The 18,076-nt window shown below is 45.2% G+C and overlaps 18 non-coding genes across 18 annotated transcripts; all 18 read right to left on the minus strand.

Moving 5' to 3' along the window:
• Positions 1 to 123: 123 nt before the first annotated feature.
• LOC127141381 (5S ribosomal RNA) lies at positions 124 to 242 on the minus strand. The gene has a single exon (XR_007811903.1). It is a non-coding gene; the product is annotated as a 5S ribosomal RNA (ribosomal RNA).
• Positions 243 to 737: 495 nt separating this feature from the next.
• On the minus strand, positions 738 to 856 carry LOC127141392 (5S ribosomal RNA). The gene has a single exon (XR_007811914.1). It is a non-coding gene; the product is annotated as a 5S ribosomal RNA (ribosomal RNA).
• Positions 857 to 1,351: 495 nt separating this feature from the next.
• On the minus strand, positions 1,352 to 1,471 carry LOC127141391 (5S ribosomal RNA). The gene has a single exon (XR_007811913.1). It is a non-coding gene; the product is annotated as a 5S ribosomal RNA (ribosomal RNA).
• A 493-nt stretch (positions 1,472 to 1,964) lies between these two features.
• LOC127141396 (5S ribosomal RNA) lies at positions 1,965 to 2,083 on the minus strand. Its single transcript, XR_007811918.1, has one exon. It is a non-coding gene; the product is annotated as a 5S ribosomal RNA (ribosomal RNA).
• A 495-nt stretch (positions 2,084 to 2,578) lies between these two features.
• Positions 2,579 to 2,697, minus strand: LOC127141397 (5S ribosomal RNA). The gene has a single exon (XR_007811919.1). It is a non-coding gene; the product is annotated as a 5S ribosomal RNA (ribosomal RNA).
• Positions 2,698 to 3,192: 495 nt separating this feature from the next.
• LOC127141398 (5S ribosomal RNA) lies at positions 3,193 to 3,311 on the minus strand. The gene has a single exon (XR_007811920.1). It is a non-coding gene; the product is annotated as a 5S ribosomal RNA (ribosomal RNA).
• A 4,227-nt stretch (positions 3,312 to 7,538) lies between these two features.
• Positions 7,539 to 7,657, minus strand: LOC127141382 (5S ribosomal RNA). The gene has a single exon (XR_007811904.1). It is a non-coding gene; the product is annotated as a 5S ribosomal RNA (ribosomal RNA).
• A 1,098-nt stretch (positions 7,658 to 8,755) lies between these two features.
• LOC127141383 (5S ribosomal RNA) lies at positions 8,756 to 8,874 on the minus strand. The gene has a single exon (XR_007811905.1). It is a non-coding gene; the product is annotated as a 5S ribosomal RNA (ribosomal RNA).
• A 494-nt stretch (positions 8,875 to 9,368) lies between these two features.
• Positions 9,369 to 9,487, minus strand: LOC127141384 (5S ribosomal RNA). The gene has a single exon (XR_007811906.1). It is a non-coding gene; the product is annotated as a 5S ribosomal RNA (ribosomal RNA).
• A 480-nt stretch (positions 9,488 to 9,967) lies between these two features.
• Positions 9,968 to 10,086, minus strand: LOC127141385 (5S ribosomal RNA). Its single transcript, XR_007811907.1, has one exon. It is a non-coding gene; the product is annotated as a 5S ribosomal RNA (ribosomal RNA).
• Positions 10,087 to 10,565: 479 nt separating this feature from the next.
• Positions 10,566 to 10,684, minus strand: LOC127141386 (5S ribosomal RNA). Its single transcript, XR_007811908.1, has one exon. It is a non-coding gene; the product is annotated as a 5S ribosomal RNA (ribosomal RNA).
• A 481-nt stretch (positions 10,685 to 11,165) lies between these two features.
• LOC127141387 (5S ribosomal RNA) lies at positions 11,166 to 11,284 on the minus strand. Its single transcript, XR_007811909.1, has one exon. It is a non-coding gene; the product is annotated as a 5S ribosomal RNA (ribosomal RNA).
• A 483-nt stretch (positions 11,285 to 11,767) lies between these two features.
• On the minus strand, positions 11,768 to 11,886 carry LOC127141388 (5S ribosomal RNA). The gene has a single exon (XR_007811910.1). It is a non-coding gene; the product is annotated as a 5S ribosomal RNA (ribosomal RNA).
• A 493-nt stretch (positions 11,887 to 12,379) lies between these two features.
• On the minus strand, positions 12,380 to 12,498 carry LOC127141389 (5S ribosomal RNA). The gene has a single exon (XR_007811911.1). It is a non-coding gene; the product is annotated as a 5S ribosomal RNA (ribosomal RNA).
• Positions 12,499 to 12,989: 491 nt separating this feature from the next.
• On the minus strand, positions 12,990 to 13,107 carry LOC127141394 (5S ribosomal RNA). Its single transcript, XR_007811916.1, has one exon. It is a non-coding gene; the product is annotated as a 5S ribosomal RNA (ribosomal RNA).
• A 481-nt stretch (positions 13,108 to 13,588) lies between these two features.
• Positions 13,589 to 13,707, minus strand: LOC127141390 (5S ribosomal RNA). Its single transcript, XR_007811912.1, has one exon. It is a non-coding gene; the product is annotated as a 5S ribosomal RNA (ribosomal RNA).
• Positions 13,708 to 14,197: 490 nt separating this feature from the next.
• Positions 14,198 to 14,315, minus strand: LOC127141395 (5S ribosomal RNA). The gene has a single exon (XR_007811917.1). It is a non-coding gene; the product is annotated as a 5S ribosomal RNA (ribosomal RNA).
• Positions 14,316 to 15,133: 818 nt separating this feature from the next.
• Positions 15,134 to 15,250, minus strand: LOC127141393 (5S ribosomal RNA). Its single transcript, XR_007811915.1, has one exon. It is a non-coding gene; the product is annotated as a 5S ribosomal RNA (ribosomal RNA).
• Between the last annotated feature and the right edge of the window lie 2,826 nt (positions 15,251 to 18,076).

Raw genomic sequence — 18,076 nt, forward strand, 5'->3', positions numbered from 1 at the left:
GAAGTGCAAACAGAGCGTGAAATACAGGCTGCAAAATAAAAGTAGTTTGGCGTGCCCTGTCTCAACTACAGAGGAAGCGGCATTCTGCTGCTGTAAGATAGGCAGGAAAAGATGGGGACAAAAAGCTTACGGCACCTGGTATTCCCAGGCGGTCTCCCATCCAAGTACTAACCAGGCCCGACCCTGCTTAGCTTCCGAGATCAGACGAGATCGGGCGCGCTCAGGGTGGTGTGGCCGTAAGCCACAGCGGCTGCTGAAGACAGACCCTTTATACGTGCCAAAATAACACTGGCAGATCTGTTATTTCACATAGCAATCAACAATAATGGGGATTTTCTCTAACAGTCAACAGCAAAACTAAGAAATAACTACTCCACCCAACAAGAATTTTCCGTATGGCCTGATCAAACATTTGGCTCTGTTCCAAGTCCATTTTCGTCCGAAATTGCTCAAAACGTACATCGGTGAGCCACACGTCCTTGTGGACGACGTATTGGGTCATTGTGCCCAAAACCCAGACTGCGCTCATTCATTCGGCAGCAGTGCAGACTTTACAGAGGTGACTTTCCAGCGCCTAATACCCGATTGCCGAAAGCGACGTGACATAAAACAGAAGTGCAAAACAGAGCGTGAAATACAGGCTGCAAAATAAAAGTAGTTTTGGCGTGCCCTGTCTCAACTACAGAGGAAGCGGCATTCTGCTGCTGTAAGATAGGCAGGAAAAGATGGGGACAAAAAGCTTACGGCACCTGGTATTCCCAGGCGGTCTCCCATCCAAGTACTAACCAGGCCCGACCCTGCTTAGCTTCCGAGATCAGACGAGATCGGGCGCGCTCAGGGTGGTGTGGCCGTAAGCCACAGCGGCTGCTGAAGACAGACCCTTTATACGTGCCAAAATAACACTGGCAGATCTGTTATTTCACATAGCAATCAACAATAATGGGGATTTTCTCTAACAGTCAACAGCAAAACTAAGAAATAACTACTCCACCCAACAAGAATTTTCCGTATGGCCTGATCAAACATTTGGCTCTGTTCCAAGTCCATTTTCGTCCGAAATTGCTCAAAACGTACATCGGTGAGCCACACGTCCTTGTGGACGACGTATTGGGTCATTGTGCCCAAAACCCAGACTGCGCTCATTCATTCGGCAGCAGTGCAGACTTTACAGAGGTGACTTTCCAGCGCCTAATACCCGATTGCCGAAAGCGACGTGACATAAAACAGAAGTGCAAAACAGAGCGTGAAATACAGGCTGCAAAATAAAAGTAGTTTTGGCGTGCCCTGTCTCAACTACAGAGGAAGCGGCATTCTGCTGCTGTAAGATAGGCAGGAAAAGATGGGGACAAAAAGCTTACGGCACCTGGTATTCCCAGGCGGTCTCCCATCCAAGTACTAACCAGGCCCGACCCTGCTTAGCTTCCGAGATCAGACGAGATCGGCGCGCGCTCAGGGTGGTGTGGCCGTAAGCCACAGCGGCTGCTGAAGACAGACCCTTTATACGTGCCAAAATAACACTGGCAGATCTGTTATTTCACATAGCAATCAACAATAATGGGGATTTTCTCTAACAGTCAACAGCAAAACTAAGAAATAACTACTCCACCCAACAAGAATTTTCCGTATGGCCTGATCAAACATTTGGCTCTGTTCCAAGTCCATTTTCGTCCGAAATTGCTCAAAACGTACATCGGTGAGCCACACGTCCTTGTGGACGACGTATTGGGTCATTGTGCCCAAAACCCAGACTGCGCTCATTCATTCGGCAGCAGTGCAGACTTTACAGAGGTGACTTTCCAGCGCCTAATACCCGATTGCCGAAAGCGACGTGACATAAAACAGAAGTGCAAAACAGAGCGTGAAATACAGGCTGCAAAATAAAAGTAGTTTGGGTGCCCTGTCTCAACTACAGAGGAAGCGGCATTCTGCTGCTGTAAGATAGGCAGGAAAAGATGGGGACAAAAAGCTTACGGCACCTGGTATTCCCAGGCGGTCTCCCATCCAAGTACTAACCAGGCCCGACCCTGCTTAGCTTCCGAGATCAGACGAGATCGGGCGCGCTCAGGGTGGTGTGGCCGTAAGCCACAGCGGCTGCTGAAGACAGACCCTTTATACGTGCCAAAATAACACTGGCAGATCTGTTATTTCACATAGCAATCAACAATAATGGGGATTTTCTCTAACAGTCAACAGCAAAACTAAGAAATAACTACTCCACCCAACAAGAATTTTCCGTATGGCCTGATCAAACATTTGGCTCTGTTCCAAGTCCATTTTCGTCCGAAATTGCTCAAAACGTACATCGGTGAGCCACACGTCCTTGTGGACGACGTATTGGGTCATTGTGCCCAAAACCCAGACTGCGCTCATTCATTCGGCAGCAGTGCAGACTTTACAGAGGTGACTTTCCAGCGCCTAATACCCGATTGCCGAAAGCGACGTGACATAAAACAGAAGTGCAAAACAGAGCGTGAAATACAGGCTGCAAAATAAAAGTAGTTTGGGCGTGCCCTGTCTCAACTACAGAGGAAGCGGCATTCTGCTGCTGTAAGATAGGCAGGAAAAGATGGGGACAAAAAGCTTACGGCACCTGGTATTCCCAGGCGGTCTCCCATCCAAGTACTAACCAGGCCCGACCCTGCTTAGCTTCCGAGATCAGACGAGATCGGGCGCGCTCAGGGTGGTGTGGCCGTAAGCCACAGCGGCTGCTGAAGACAGACCCTTTATACGTGCCAAAATAACACTGGCAGATCTGTTATTTCACATAGCAATCAACAATAATGGGGATTTTCTCTAACAGTCAACAGCAAAACTAAGAAATAACTACTCCACCCAACAAGAATTTTCCGTATGGCCTGATCAAACATTTGGCTCTGTTCCAAGTCCATTTTCGTCCGAAATTGCTCAAAACGTACATCGGTGAGCCACACGTCCTTGTGGACGACGTATTGGGTCATTGTGCCCAAAACCCAGACTGCGCTCATTCATTCGGCAGCAGTGCAGACTTTACAGAGGTGACTTTCCAGCGCCTAATACCCGATTGCCGAAAGCGACGTGACATAAAACAGAAGTGCAAAACAGAGCGTGAAATACAGGCTGCAAAATAAAAGTAGTTTTGGCGTGCCCTGTCTCAACTACAGAGGAAGCGGCATTCTGCTGCTGTAAGATAGGCAGGAAAAGATGGGGACAAAAAGCTTACGGCACCTGGTATTCCCAGGCGGTCTCCCATCCAAGTACTAACCAGGCCCGACCCTGCTTAGCTTCCGAGATCAGACGAGATCGGGCGCGCTCAGGGTGGTGTGGCCGTAAGCCACAGCGGCTGCTGAAGACAGACCCTCTATACATAAAAACAAGTGCAACAAATTTTCAGGTTCCAAACCACAAACATCACACTCCCTTTTTACCTCCTTATTCACTTGATGCAGGACCACATTAGTATATATTCTATTGTGTCTGATTTTAAAATCCAGATCTTCACATTCTGGACTATTATATCTCACATTTAAATTTACCCATATTTTTTTAACATCCATGTCCGACATATATATCCTCCACATTTCCTCCGCCGCAGGTGTTTTAAATTCCTTCTCCAACATTGGGATTTTCTCTAACAGTCAACAGCAAAACTAAGAAATAACTACTCCATCCATCCCAACAAGAAAAGCCCGGTACATACTCATATGCAATGTCTTTAAACTGTCTTATCCCAGCCAGAACAAACTTTCATTTTGCAACATGGTCCCCTTGTCGATTACTTTGGGATTCAAGATTTCCTTACAATCATACACCACTTTTTTCTGTAAGAACCCCGCCCAATCTCCAAACACCTCCTTATAAAACAATGGCAATTTATCCACACATCCCTTTGTTAAACACATAAAGATCCCCAGTCAAATAAAAACTGCTTAAAAAACACTTTCCAACCATACTCTATTTCCCCATACAAGAATTTCTGTACCATTTTGATTCTTATTGCACTTTTTTTTGCTTTTATATCTAGCAGATTTAGCCCACGTTTTCATACATCCCTCCCCATATAAAGTTGCTTATCATGTTATTCAAATCTTTAAAAACCCAATCCGGCAAATCTAAAACACCTAAAACATAATTTATTTTTGACAATAACAAAGTATTTACCACTATCACCTTGCCCTTCAATTTTAGCTGTCTTAGCTTCCAGTAATTTAATGTATTTTTGATCTTATTCATCCAGGTCTCATCCCTGGCTTCCTTTTCCTTAGTTCCTATATTTATTCCTAAAATCTTTATAAAATCATCCCTAAAACGCCCAAAGAACATTATTTCCGACTTTTCAGCTCCCGATGCCTTCTCATACAGTCTTAAATCTTCCAACACATAATTCACACTCTCCATCTTTTACAGTAATACTTGTATCATCCGCATACTGATATATTAAACTTTTTTTACCAAAAGGAATATCGACACTGCTTATTCTTGTATCTTTCTTAACAAAGGCCGCAAACGGCTCCGCGGAAATACTATACAGTATAGCAGACAGAGGGCACCCCTGTCTTATAGATCTCCTCAAAGCAAATACTTCTGTAAGCACCCCATTCACTTTGACGCAACTTTTTGCCTATAGAGCAGTTTTAACCATGACACCAGTCTTTCACCGAACCCAAATTTATACATTGTTTGCCATAAGTAGTCATGTTCCACTCTGTCAAAGGCTTTATTTAAATCCACACTTAAAAGAACTCCCCCCTCATCTTCTTTATTCATATGCCCCACCACATCCCTAACAGAACAAATAGTATCTGTTATGTCTCTCTCCGGTATGCTGTATCCTTGTGTATTTGAAATAATACTTCCTACCACCCTCTTAATTCTGTTGCAAAGACTTTAGCCAAATTTTATAATCACCATTTAATAAACTTAGTGGTCTGTAGTTCTCCAGTTTGTGTGCATTTCCCTTGTTCTTATATAAAATTGTGATTATGCCTTTCGTTATGTCTGGCACCACCTTCCTTTCCTCCATATGCCCATATAGTTTCGCCAATATTGGCACCAAACTGGTTTTATAGAATTCATTTGTTAACCCGTCTGATCCTGGGCTTTTGTATTTTTTTGCTTGATCAATCGCGGCATTCTGCTCATCAGGTAAGATAGGGAAAAAAAGACGGCACCTCCCCTCCACCACATACTTTAGGCTATTCAAAAAGCGGTCTCCCACTCCAGGCTAAAGGGGTAGCATTTAGCGGCGGCATGATCACTTAAACCTATAAACTTATAACTTATCCTTCCTACCAAACTTACAACATTTCTTTTAACTAAACATAAATCAATCCTACTTTGTTTCAAGCTGCCCAACACCATTTGCCTTCTGGAAAATTCCTTTTATATGGATTATCCTCTCTCCATACGTCAACCAAATCATCAGTCAGCAGGATGTGCGTACTGTTCTCGATGCATCGTTCTTGAATATTGCAACATTACATGCATCAAGCCTCGTACACCATACATTAAAATCACCAACTAAAATACAGTTCCCTTTAACTAAACCCTTCATTTTCCCAAAAAACGTTTTTCTCTCTGTTTCAATATTAGGTGCATAGACATTTACCAAACGAAACAGAAGACTTTGCAGTTCAAATTCAATAACTAATAATCTGCCCTTAGTATCCTTAAATATTTGTTTAACATTGTCCACAATTCCTTCTTTGGTCAAAATTGCCACTCCACATTCCCTCTGCCCCCCATGATTCACAAAGAGATCCCCCTCCACATCACCTTCATTCTGTCCATAAGCTCATCGCTCCAATGAGTTTCTTGTAAACATAAAATGTCTGAGTCTAGCCCAGCAAAAACCTGCTCTGCTTTCCGAATGTCTCTAAGTCCGTTACAGTTAAATGAAGAGATTTTAATTGGAGCGCTCATAATGCAAAGAAACAACAAAAAAAGAAATAACTGCAGAGCTTCATTCATACCTTTCATTTTTTCACGTTCATCTTCTCTTTCCCTTTCTTCTTCCTTTTCAATTGCCTTATCATGTCCTCACTGATATCCATCTCTTCTCCGCTACTTCTCAGATTCACGTCCGTCTCCGTCCTGCGCTCAGCTAAGTGGCAACTTCCAGCGACCAGATCCATCCCAACAGTCATGGATCTTCCACCTCCTCCACAGCTGAAAGCAGATGCACATTTGGCATCTCTCCGTTTCCGGGCATAGTGTCCTTGGTTCCCACATTTGAAACATTTAAACGTCGTACATGCCAATTGACGTACTCGGTGTCCACCAACGTCCCATGTGTTAACGACATTTCTGGCTCCATCATTGTGTGGAAAACAGGTGATCAAGCCCCAAACAGCAGCCGCTGTCTGGGGATGACACTCTCAGCGCAAAAAGCCAGATATAGTTCTATTAAACAGCTATTTTCAGCAGGGTGGTGTGGCCGTAAGCCACAGCGGCTGCTGAAGACAGACCCTTTATACGTGCCAAAATAACACTGGCAGATCTGTTATTTCACATAGCAATCAACAATAATGGGGATTTTCTCTAACAGTCAACAGCAAAACTAAGAAATAACTACTCCACCCAACAAGAATTTTCCGTATGGCCTGATCAAACATTTGGCTCTGTTCCAAGTCCATTTTCGTCCGAAATTGCTCAAAACGTACATCGGTGAGCCACACGTCCTTGTGGACGACGTGGGTCATTGTGCCCAAAACCCAGACTGCGCTCATTCAAGCAGTGCAGACTTTACAGAGGTGACTTTCCAGCGCCTAAAATAAAACGTGAGTTGAAATTGGCGTGCCCTGTCTCAACTACAGAGGAAGCGGCATTCTGCTGCTGTAAGATAGGCAGGAAAATACAGGACCTGGTATTCGCAGGCGGTCTCCCATAAGACTAACTCAGGCCATCCACCCTGCTAGTTCCTTAGAGATCATGAGACGAGGCAGGCGCTCAGGGTGCTGCTGTAAGATAGGCCAAAAAGCTTAATTCCCAGGCGGTCTCCCATCCAAGTACGGCCCGACCCTGCTTAGCTTCCGAGATCAGACGAGACCGCGCTCAGGGTGGTAAGCCACAGCGGCTGCTGAAGACAGACCCTTTATACGTGCCAAAATAACACTGGCAGATCTGTTATTTCACATAGCAATCAACAATAATGGGGATTTTCTCTAACAGTCAACAGCAAAACTAAGAAATAACTACTCCACCCAACAAGAATTTTCCGTATGGCCTGATCAAACATTTGGCTCTGTTCCAAGTCCATTTTCGTCCGAAATTGCTCAAAACGTACATCGGTGAGCCACACGTCCTTGTGGACGACGTATTGGGTCATTGTGCCCAAAACCCAGACTGCGCTCATTCATTCGGCAGCAGTGCAGACTTTACAGAGGTGACTTTCCAGCGCCTAATACCCGATTGCCGAAAGCGACGTGACATAAAACAGAAGTGCAAAACAGAGCGTGAAATACAGGCTGCAAAATAAAAGTAGTTTGGGCGTGCCCTGTCTCAACTACAGAGGAAGCGGCATTCTGCTGCTGTAAGATAGGCAGGAAAAGATGGGGACAAAAAGCTTACGGCACCTGGTATTCCCAGGCGGTCTCCCATCCAAGTACTAACCAGGCCCGACCCTGCTTAGCTTCCGAGATCAGACGAGATCGGGCGCGCTCAGGGTGGTGTGGCCGTAAGCCACAGCGGCTGCTGAAGACAGACCCTTTATACGTGCCAAAATAACACTGGCAGATCTGTTATTTCACATAGCAATCAACAATAATGGGGATTTTCTCTAACAGTCAACAGCAAAACTAAGAAATAACTACTCCACCCAACAAGAATTTTCCGTATGGCCTGATCAAACATTTGGCTCTGTTCCAAGTCCATTTTCGTCCGAAATTGCTCAAAACGTACATCGGTGAGCCACACGTCCTTGTGGACGACGTATTGGGTCATTGTGCCCAAAACCCAGACTGCGCTCATTCATTCGGCAGCAGTGCAGACTTTACAGAGGTGACTTTCCAGCGCCTAATACCCGATTGCCGAAAGCGACGTGACATAAAACAGAAGTGCAAAACAGAGCGTGAAATACAGGCTGCAAAATAAAAGTAGTTTTGGCGTGCCCTGTCTCAACTACAGAGGAAGCGGCATTCTGCTGCTGTAAGATAGGCAGGAAAAGATGGGGACAAAAAGCTTACGGCACCTGGTATTCCCAGGCGGTCTCCCATCCAAGTACTAACCAGGCCCGACCCTGCTTAGCTTCCGAGATCAGACGAGATCGGGCGCGCTTTTTTTTTTTTTTGTGGCCGTAACAAGCCACAGCGGCTGCAAATATACAACCAAAAACGTGCCAAAAGAATCTGGCACTTCCAGTATCATCATAGCAATCAACAATAATGGGGATTTTCTCTAACAGTCAACAGCAAAACTAAGAAATAACTACTCCACCCAACAAGAATTTTCCGTATGGCCTGATCAAACATTTGGCTCTGTTCCAAGTCCATTTTCGTCCGAAATTGCTCAAAACGTACATCGGTGAGCCACACGTCCTTGTGGACGACGTATTGGGTCATTGTGCCCAAAACCCAGACTGCGCTCATTCATTCGGCAGCAGTGCAGACTTTACAGAGGTGACTTTCCAGCGCCTAATACCCGATTGCCGAAAGCGACGTGACATAAAACAGAAGTGCAAAACAGAGCGTGAAATACAGGCTGCAAAATAAAAGTAGTTTTGGCGTGCCCTGTCTCAACTACAGAGGAAGCGGCATTCTGCTGCTGTAAGATAGGGACAAAAAGCTTACGGCACCTGGTATTCCCAGGCGGTCTCCCATCCAAGTACTAACCAGGCCCGACCCTGCTTAGCTTCCGAGATCAGACGAGATCGGGCGCGCTCAGGGTGGTGTGGCCGTAAGCCACAGCGGCTGCTGAAGACAGACCCTTTATACGTGCCAAAATAACACTGGCAGATCTGTTATTTCACATAGCAATCAACAATAATGGGGATTTTCTCTAACAGTCAACAGCAAAACTAAGAAATAACTACTCCACCCAACAAGAATTTTCCGTATGGCCTGATCAAACATTTGGCTCTGTTCCAAGTCCATTTTCGTCCGAAATTGCTCAAAACGTACATCGGTGAGCCACACGTCCTTGTGGACGACGTATTGGGTCATTGTGCCCAAAACCCAGACTGCGCTCATTCATTCGGCAGCAGTGCAGACTTTACAGAGGTGACTTTCCAGCGCCTAATACCCGATTGCCGAAAGCGACGTGACATAAAACAGAAGTGCAAAACAGAGCGTGAAATACAGGCTGCAAAATAAAAGTAGTTTGGCGTGCCCTGTCTCAACTACAGAGGAAGCGGCATTCTGCTGCTGTAAGATAGGCAGGAAAAGATGGGGACAAAAAGCTTACGGCACCTGGTATTCCCAGGCGGTCTCCCATCCAAGTACTAACCAGGCCCGACCCTGCTTAGCTTCCGAGATCAGACGAGATCGGGCGCGCTCAGGGTGGTGTGGCCGTAAGCCACAGCGGCTGCTGAAGACAGACCCTTTATACGTGCCAAAATAACACTGGCAGATCTGTTATTTCACATAGCAATCAACAATAATGGGGATTTTCTCTAACAGTCAACAGCAAAACTAAGAAATAACTACTCCACCCAACAAGAATTTTCCGTATGGCCTGATCAAACATTTGGCTCTGTTCCAAGTCCATTTTCGTCCGAAATTGCTCAAAACGTACATCGGTGAGCCACACGTCCTTGTGGACGACGTATTGGGTCATTGTGCCCAAAACCCAGACTGCGCTCATTCATTCGGCAGCAGTGCAGACTTTACAGAGGTGACTTTCCAGCGCCTAATACCCGATTGCCGAAAGCGACGTGACATAAAACAGAAGTGCAAAACAGAGCGTGAAATACAGGCTGCAAAATAAAAGTAGTTTTGGCGTGCCCTGTCTCAACTACAGAGGAAGCGGCATTCTGCTGCTGTAAGATAGGGAAAAAAGCTTACGGCACCTGGTATTCCCAGGCGGTCTCCCATCCAAGTACTAACCAGGCCCGACCCTGCTTAGCTTCCGAGATCAGACGAGATCGGGCGCGCTCAGGGTGGTGTGGCCGTAAGCCACAGCGGCTGCTGAAGACAGACCCTTTATACGTGCCAAAATAACACTGGCAGATCTGTTATTTCACATAGCAATCAACAATAATGGGGATTTTCTCTAACAGTCAACAGCAAAACTAAGAAATAACTACTCCACCCAACAAGAATTTTCCGTATGGCCTGATCAAACATTTGGCTCTGTTCCAAGTCCATTTTCGTCCGAAATTGCTCAAAACGTACATCGGTGAGCCACACGTCCTTGTGGACGACGTATTGGGTCATTGTGCCCAAAACCCAGACTGCGCTCATTCATTCGGCAGCAGTGCAGACTTTACAGAGGTGACTTTCCAGCGCCTAATACCCGATTGCCGAAAGCGACGTGACATAAAACAGAAGTGCAAAACAGAGCGTGAAATACAGGCTGCAAAATAAAAGTAGTTTTGGCGTGCCCTGTCTCAACTACAGAGGAAGCGGCATTCTGCTGCTGTAAGATAGGCAAAAAGCTTACGGCACCTGGTATTCCCAGGCGGTCTCCCATCCAAGTACTAACCAGGCCCGACCCTGCTTAGCTTCCGAGATCAGACGAGATCGGGCGCGCTCAGGGTGGTGTGGCCGTAAGCCACAGCGGCTGCTGAAGACAGACCCTTTATACGTGCCAAAATAACACTGGCAGATCTGTTATTTCACATAGCAATCAACAATAATGGGGATTTTCTCTAACAGTCAACAGCAAAACTAAGAAATAACTACTCCACCCAACAAGAATTTTCCGTATGGCCTGATCAAACATTTGGCTCTGTTCCAAGTCCATTTTCGTCCGAAATTGCTCAAAACGTACATCGGTGAGCCACACGTCCTTGTGGACGACGTATTGGGTCATTGTGCCCAAAACCCAGACTGCGCTCATTCATTCGGCAGCAGTGCAGACTTTACAGAGGTGACTTTCCAGCGCCTAATACCCGATTGCCGAAAGCGACGTGACATAAAACAGAAGTGCAAAACAGAGCGTGAAATACAGGCTGCAAAATAAAAGTAGTTTTGGCGTGCCCTGTCTCAACTACAGAGGAAGCGGCATTCTGCTGCTGTAAGATAGGGACAAAAAGCTTACGGCACCTGGTATTCCCAGGCGGTCTCCCATCCAAGTACTAACCAGGCCCGACCCTGCTTAGCTTCCGAGATCAGACGAGATCGGGCGCGCTCAGGGTGGTGTGGCCGTAAGCCACAGCGGCTGCTGAAGACAGACCCTTTATACGTGCCAAAATAACACTGGCAGATCTGTTATTTCACATAGCAATCAACAATAATGGGGATTTTCTCTAACAGTCAACAGCAAAACTAAGAAATAACTACTCCACCCAACAAGAATTTTCCGTATGGCCTGATCAAACATTTGGCTCTGTTCCAAGTCCATTTTCGTCCGAAATTGCTCAAAACGTACATCGGTGAGCCACACGTCCTTGTGGACGACGTATTGGGTCATTGTGCCCAAAACCCAGACTGCGCTCATTCATTCGGCAGCAGTGCAGACTTTACAGAGGTGACTTTCCAGCGCCTAATACCCGATTGCCGAAAGCGACGTGACATAAAACAGAAGTGCAAAACAGAGCGTGAAATACAGGCTGCAAAATAAAAGTAGTTTTGGCGTGCCCTGTCTCAACTACAGAGGAAGCGGCATTCTGCTGCTGTAAGATAGGGAAAAGAAAAGCTTACGGCACCTGGTATTCCCAGGCGGTCTCCCATCCAAGTACTAACCAGGCCCGACCCTGCTTAGCTTCCGAGATCAGACGAGATCGGGCGCGCTCAGGGTGGTGTGGCCGTAAGCCACAGCGGCTGCTGAAGACAGACCCTTTATACGTGCCAAAATAACACTGGCAGATCTGTTATTTCACATAGCAATCAACAATAATGGGGATTTTCTCTAACAGTCAACAGCAAAACTAAGAAATAACTACTCCACCCAACAAGAATTTTCCGTATGGCCTGATCAAACATTTGGCTCTGTTCCAAGTCCATTTTCGTCCGAAATTGCTCAAAACGTACATCGGTGAGCCACACGTCCTTGTGGACGACGTATTGGGTCATTGTGCCCAAAACCCAGACTGCGCTCATTCATTCGGCAGCAGTGCAGACTTTACAGAGGTGACTTTCCAGCGCCTAATACCGATTGCCGAAAGCGACGTGACATAAAACAGAAGTGCAAAACAGAGCGTGAAATACAGGCTGCAAAATAAAAGTAGTTTTGGCGTGCCCTGTCTCAACTACAGAGGAAGCGGCATTCTGCTGCTGTAAGATAGGCAGGAAAAGATGGGACAAAAAGCTTACGGCACCTGGTATTCCCAGGCGGTCTCCCATCCAAGTACTAACCAGGCCCGACCCTGCTTAGCTTCCGAGATCAGACGAGATCGGGCGCGCTCAGGGTGGTGTGGCCGTAAGCCACAGCGGCTGCTGAAGACAGACCCTTTATACGTGCCAAAATAACACTGGCAGATCTGTTATTTCACATAGCAATCAACAATAATGGGGATTTTCTCTAACAGTCAACAGCAAAACTAAGAAATAACTACTCCACCCAACAAGAATTTTCCGTATGGCCTGATCAAACATTTGGCTCTGTTCCAAGTCCATTTTCGTCCGAAATTGCTCAAAACGTACATCGGTGAGCCACACGTCCTTGTGGACGACGTATTGGGTCATTGTGCCCAAAACCCAGACTGCGCTCATTCATTCGGCAGCAGTGCAGACTTTACAGAGGTGACTTTCCAGCGCCTAATACCCGATTGCCGAAAGCGACGTGACATAAAACAGAAGTGCAAAACAGAGCGTGAAATACAGGCTGCAAAATAAAAGTAGTTTTGGCGTGCCCTGTCTCAACTACAGAGGAAGCGGCATTCTGCTGCTGTAAGATAGGAAAAGATGGGGACAAAAAGCTTACGGCACCTGGTATTCCCAGGCGGTCTCCCATCAAGTACTAACCAGGCCCGACCCTGCTTAGCTTCCGAGATCAGACGAGATCGGGCGCGCTCAGGGTGGTGTGGCCGTAAGCCACAGCGGCTGCTGAAGACAGACCCTTTATACGTGCCAAAATAACACTGGCAGATCTGTTATTTCACATAGCAATCAACAATAATGGGGATTTTCTCTAACAGTCAACAGCAAAACTAAGAAATAACTACTCCACCCAACAAGAATTTTCCGTATGGCCTGATCAAACATTTGGCTCTGTTCCAAGTCCATTTTCGTCCGAAATTGCTCAAAACGTACATCGGTGAGCCACACGTCCTTGTGGACGACGTATTGGGTCATTGTGCCCAAAACCCAGACTGCGCTCATTCATTCGGCAGCAGTGCAGACTTTACAGAGGTGACTTTCCAGCGCCTAATACCCGATTGCCGAAAGCGACGTGACATAAAACAGAAGTGCAAAACAGAGCGTGAAATACAGGCTGCAAAATAAAAGTAGTTTTGGCGTGCCCTGTCTCAACTACAGAGGAAGCGGCATTCTGCTGCTGTAAGATAGGCAGGAAAAGCTTACGGCACCTGGTATTCCCAGGCGGTCTCCCATCCAAGTACTAACCAGGCCCGACCCTGCTTAGCTTCCGAGATCAGACGAGATCGGGCGCGCTCAGGGTGGTGTGGCCGTAAGCCACAGCGGCTGCTGAAGACAGACCCTTTATACGTGCCAAAATAACACTGGCAGATCTGTTATTTCACATAGCAATCAACAATAATGGGGATTTTCTCTAACAGTCAACAGCAAAACTAAGAAATAACTACTCCACCCAACAAGAATTTTCCGTATGGCCTGATCAAACATTTGGCTCTGTTCCAAGTCCATTTTCGTCCGAAATTGCTCAAAACGTACATCGGTGAGCCACACGTCCTTGTGGACGACGTATTGGGTCATTGTGCCCAAAACCCAGACTGCGCTCATTCATTCGCAGCAGTGCAGACTTTACAGAGGTGACTTTCCAGCGCCTAATACCGATTGCCGAAAGCGACGTGACATAAAACAGAAGTGCAAAACAGAGCGTGAAATACAGGCTGCAAAAAAAAGTAGTTTGGCGTGCCCTGTCTCAACTACAGAGGAAGCGGCATTCTGCTGCTGTAAGATAGGCAGGAAAAGATGGGACAAAAAGCTTACGGCACCTGGTATTCCCAGGCGGTCTCCCATCAAGTACTAACCAGGCCCGACCCTGCTTAGCTTCCGAGATCAGACGAGATCGGGCGCGCTCAGGGTGGTGTGGCCGTAAGCCACAGCGGCTGCTGAAGACAGACCCTTTATACGTGCCAAAATAACACTGGCAGATCTGTTATTTCACATAGCAATCAACAAAATGGGGATTTTCTCTAACAGTCAACAGCAAAACTAAGAAATAACTACTCCACCCAACAAGAATTTTCCGTATGGCCTGATCAAACATTTGGCTCTGTTCCAAGTCCATTTTCGTCCGAAATTGCCACATCATTAAGAGGTTCCCGATTGCCGAAAGCGACGTGACATAAAACAGAAGTGCAAAACAGAGCGTGGCAGGAATAGCTTCCGAGATCAGACGAGATCGGGCGCGCTCAGGGTGGTGTGGCCGTAAGCCACAGCGGCTGCTGAAGACAGACCCTTTATACGTGCCAAAATAACACTGGCAGATCTGTTATTTCACATAGCAATCAACAATAATGGGGATTTTCTCTAACAGTCAACAGCAAAACTAAGAAATAACTACTCCACCCAACAAGAATTTTCCGTATGGCCTGATCAAACATTTGGCTCTGTTCCAAGTCCATTTTCGTCCGAAATTGCTCAAAACGTACATCGGTGAGCCACACGTCCTTGTGGACGACGTATTGGGTCATTGTGCCCAAAACCCAGACTGCGCTCATTCATTCGGCAGCAGTGCAGACTTTACAGAGGTGACTTTCCAGCGCCTAATACCCGATTGCCGAAAGCGACGTGACATAAAACAGAAGTGCAAAACAGAGCGTGAAATACAGGCTGCAAAATAAAAGTAGTTTTGGGCGTGCCCTGTCTCAACTACAGAGGAAGCGGCATTCTGCTGCTGTAAGATAGGGACAAAAAGCTTACGGCACCTGGTATTCCCAGGCGGTCTCCCATCCAAGTACTAACCAGGCCCGACCCTGCTTAGCTTCCGAGATCAGACGAGATCGGGCGCTCAGGGTGGTGTGGCCGTAAGCCACAGCGGCTGCTGAAGACAGACCCTTGATACGTGCCAAAATAACACTGGCAGATCTGTTATTATCCTGGGGTTTAAGAAAATTGGTTGCTTAAAAACTTGATTGATTTCTGTACACTCATAAAATACTCTTTCTTTTAAGAACTCCGCCCATGCACTGAACACTTCCTGATAAAACAACGGTATTTTATTATCGCTACCTTTCTTTAGGCTCATAAAAATTCCATCATCACCACACCCCCCACTGTTATGTAAGAATTGCTTAAAATACATCTTCCACCCATACTCCCGCTCACCATATAAGAACTTCTGAACCGTTTTAATCCTCATTGCATTTTTCTTCAAAACTAAATCTACTAAATTCAACCCTCCTCTATCCTTACATCCTATCAGTGTCTTCATTGATATCCTTATATTCTTCCCTCCCCAAATGAAATTATTCACTGTATTTTTCAGCTCCTTTAACACCCACCCCGGCATATCCAACACTCCCAGAACATAGTTTATTTTAGACATTAACAATGCATTCACCACAATTACTTTACCCCTCAATTTCAATTGTCTTAATTTCCAGAAATTAAGCGTATTCCTGATTTTATTTAGCACCCCCTCCCAAGTTTCATCCCCTTTCTCTTCCTTCAATCCTATTTATCCCTAAAATTCTAATAAAATCATCCCTGATCTTAAATGGGATTCCGTCTTGTTTATTCCCGCTTCCCCAAAGAACATGATTTCAGTTTTTCCCACGTTTATTTTAGCACCCGATGCCTCCCCATAAATCTCCAGGTCCTCCATCACATATTCAATGCTTTAAATTTTTAACAGTGAAGCTCGTATCATCCGCAAACTGATAAATCATACTATTTTTCCCAAACGGCATGTCAATACCTAAGATCCTCCTATCCTGCTTAACAAAAAATAGCTAGTGGCTCCGCAGAGATACTATAGAGGATTGCAGACAGGGGACATCCTTGTCTGATGGACCTCCCTAGATTAAAAACATCAGTCAATGTACCATTTACTTTTATTCTCCCTTTAGCATTTCCATACAACAATTTCAACCAAGAAATTAGTTTATCCCCAAATCCAAACTTCTCCATTGTACTCCATAAATAGTCATGCTCTACCCTATCAAAAGCTTTATTCAGATCAATACTCAATAAAATCCCTCCCTCCTTTTCCCTGTTCATTTGTCCCACCACATCCCTGACTGAACATATAATATCAGTAATGTCCCTCCCCGGCATACTGTACCCCTGTGTAGTTGAAATGATGCTTCCCGCCACCATCTTAATCCTATTAGCCAATATTTTTGTTAAAATTTTGTAATCACTATTTAGAAGGCTTAATGGTCTATAGTTTTCCAGCTTCTTCTTACTCCCTCTATTTTTATAGAGGATTAATAATCCCTGTTGCCATTGAATCAGGCACCACTCCTTTTTCCTCCATACATTTTAAACCTTTAATAGTATTGGTGCTACTAAATCAACAAATGTTTTGTAAAACTCATTTGTCAGCCCATCTGACCCCGGGCTTTTATATGTTTTTGCTTGATTAATAGCTTCTCTTATTTCCTCAATGCATATCTCCTCATCACACATCTCCCTATTCTCCTCTGAGAGCCTGACCTCAACTGTTCCCAGTAACCTCTCCACCAAATCCTGATTAATCTCCTCCCTCCTAAATAACGTATCATAATAAGTATACACCTCTTCTAAAATACCCACAAAATCATTTATCATCTCCCCCTTATCATTCTCCAATTCCCCTATAAAATTTTCCTCTGCCTCTTCCCTTCCAGATTTAAAAAGAACTTTGTACTCTTTTCCCCCTCCACTACATATTTAGCTCTACTTCTTATTATAGCGCCCATAAATTTCTCTTTCTCTAAGTTTTCCAATTCACACTGTAATTTTACCATCTTTACATTATCCACTACAATCCTCTCCTCCTCCTTCTCCAGCTCATCCCTCAATTCTATTTCCCTTTTTCTTTCAAATAATTTCTCTGTGTTGCATATCTTATACTTAACCATTTTATTTTACTTTTTACCCTCTCCCACCACTCACATATATTTAATTCAAACAATGTACTTTTTTCTCCCTTGTGATGCACTCACCCACTTTTATACTCCGGTTCTTCCAACAAACTAGCATTTAAAACACCACATCCCCCCTCCCCTCCCTCCCCTTCTTTCACCCAACTGAAAAAACAGCGCAGCATGATCGCTTATCCCCAAAAACTTATACCTTATATTCATCAAATAATTAGCAGCACATCTTTTAACCAAACATAAATCGATTCTACTTTGCTTTAATTGACCCAAAACTAATTGTTTCCTTGAATATTGCTTTCTATATGGATTTTCCTCCCTCCATGCATCAATTAAATCCTCCTTTAACAAAACATTGTTTAACACTGCTCTAGACCCGTCATTTTTAAAACCCCAGCACTACATACATCCAGTCTAGTGCACCTTACATTAAAGTCACCAGTTAACAAGCAATTCCCCTTAACAAAACCCGTCATTCTCCCAAAAAAAATTTTCCTTTCAGCTTCTACATTAGGTGCATAAACGTTGATCAAACGAATAAAACATTCTGTAACTCAAAATCGATGACCAAAAACCTTCCCTTGTCATCCTTGAAAATTTCCTTGATATTGTCTACACTCCCCTCCTTAATCAAAATCGCCCACCCACATTCCCTCTGGCCCCCCATGGTTAACAAAAGAGATCCCTCCAGAGACTTCTCATATTGTCCATTATTTCGTCAGTCCAATGAGTCTCTTGTAAGCAAATTATGTCTGTGCTGAGTGCGATAAAAAC

The sequence above is a fragment of the Lates calcarifer genome, unplaced genomic scaffold (genome assembly GCF_001640805.2).
Source record: "Lates calcarifer isolate ASB-BC8 unplaced genomic scaffold, TLL_Latcal_v3 _unitig_5658_quiver_1688, whole genome shotgun sequence".
Lineage (NCBI taxonomy): Eukaryota > Metazoa > Chordata > Actinopteri > Centropomidae > Lates > Lates calcarifer.